At 39.5% G+C, this 1,859-nt stretch overlaps 1 protein-coding gene across 1 annotated transcript in view; it reads right to left on the bottom strand.

Annotated features, from left to right (window-relative positions):
• Positions 1–1,859, bottom strand: part of ANKEF1 (ankyrin repeat and EF-hand domain containing 1) — a 16,511-nt gene that overhangs the window by 8,262 nt on the left and 6,390 nt on the right. The gene's annotated exons all lie outside the window — the stretch shown is intronic.

Genomic DNA, 1,859 nt, shown 5'->3' on the forward strand with positions numbered 1-1,859 from the left:
AAAAATTAAATTTTTAAACTAAGACGGATAATTTTTATAGTACTAGGTAAACATGAAAAGGGTATAAGGACAATTAAAATTTCTAAAATTTCTGTTCTGGAGTTTTAGAAACAGTGATTTACTGGGAAGGGGGCCCTAGATTGGCCTTAATAGAGTAATTCTACAGGAAGTACACTGAATTAGCTCCTATCCTTATGCAGAATGTCTGAGGTTTTTATCTACCATCCCTCAAGCCACTCCCCTTCTATACTCACCCCAACTCTAAGGATCAAAGATTTTAAACATGCCATTAGCTTGCCTATTTCTGCTTCCAATTTCCTCCTAGTTAGAAACCTTTATGCAGATAAAAGACTTGAATATTCCTGTTTAAAGATCTGAAGGCATTTTCCTCTCCCTTTGATTTGGGATTTTTTTGCATCCTCCCTGATGATTAGAAGGATCTCTGGTGGCATAGTGCCTAAGGCATTTGACTGCTAACCAGAAGGTTGGCATTTCAAATGCACCAGCTACTCCGCAGAAGGAAGACTGGACAATCCACTTCTGTAAAGACTTACCTCTTCGGAAACGCAAAGGGGGTCACTATGAGTTGGAAACGACTCAATGGCAATGAGTTTGATTTTTTGAGTTGATGATTAGTAGGAGCTCTTATGGCACAGTGGTTAAAGCATTCAGCTGCTAACCAAAATGTCGGTGGTTCAAACCCTCCAGATGCTCCAGGGGAGAAAAATGAGTCTGCTTCTGTAAAGATTTACAGCTTTGCAATCCCTATGGGGCAGGCAGTCCTACTCTGTCCTATAGTGTTGCTATGAGTCGGAATTGATGGAAATGGGTTCCTGATTAGTAGAGAAAAAAAAATCCATTCATTACCTTTGAAATTTCCATTGCTCTATAGTTAAATAATGGTCCCTGGGTGATGAAACAGTTTTCATTTGGCTGCTACCCGAAAGGTTGGAGGTTTGAATCCACTCAGTGGCTCCATGGAAGAAAAGCCTGGGATTCCGCTTCCATAAAGATTAAAGTCATGAAGATTCTATGGAGCAGTTCTACTCTGTAACACATGGGTTTGCTATGAGTTGGACTCTACTGGAGGGTAATGTTGTTGTTGATTTTTTTATAGTCAAAATGCTCAACTTTCAGGTGTCAGAACACAGGAACCCAAAGGCCCATGAAAAGAATTCTTGATGGGGCCCTTCAGGAGATATACCAAAAACTCTCCTCTTCTGCCCTGGATAATGGCTCTCACATTGTTGTAAATTGCTCCAGTGTCACAACCAGGTACCAAAAGGGTAGCACATTGAGGAAGATATTGTAACATGGCAAAGGAATGCAGCCAACATCAACTCTTTACATTTAAGTACTGGCAAGACAAACTCAGAGGATTTTTTCAGAAATGAGCATTTCATTGTTAGTGGTTTCTTGCTACACTTACTGCTTTACCACTAAGATTCGAAGGTGGAAATATGACTGATAACACCTCTACTGTGGTATTAAGTCACCCACTTAGGATATGCACAGTGTTTATACTCCTAAACATGCTACAGAATTCCAAATGGTTTCAGACATTTGTTTTAGAAACCATGGTTTATAATTCTGCCAGGAGGATGGATCTTTTCTGCATCACTGGGCAAGGTCTTTAGCATAAACCTAGCTCTGGTCCTTTGCTTCTGAATTTGACCTCCGTGTTATCATCTGAGGACTACAAAAACAATGGAGTATATATTTGGTGATTTTTGTCCCAATAAGAAATAAATCAGCACGTGAAAGTTAAAGAAGCTTGTGTCAAACTAAGCAGATCTTTAGTTTTTAGCAATACATGATGTTAAAAAGGAAGTGTCAGAATAAACTGCTGAGTGACAGGT

The sequence above is a fragment of the Orycteropus afer genome, unplaced genomic scaffold (assembly GCF_000298275.1).
Source record: "Orycteropus afer afer isolate SDZICR_OR568_19922 unplaced genomic scaffold, OryAfe1.0 scaffold00620, whole genome shotgun sequence".
NCBI classification, from domain to species: domain Eukaryota; kingdom Metazoa; phylum Chordata; class Mammalia; order Tubulidentata; family Orycteropodidae; genus Orycteropus; species Orycteropus afer.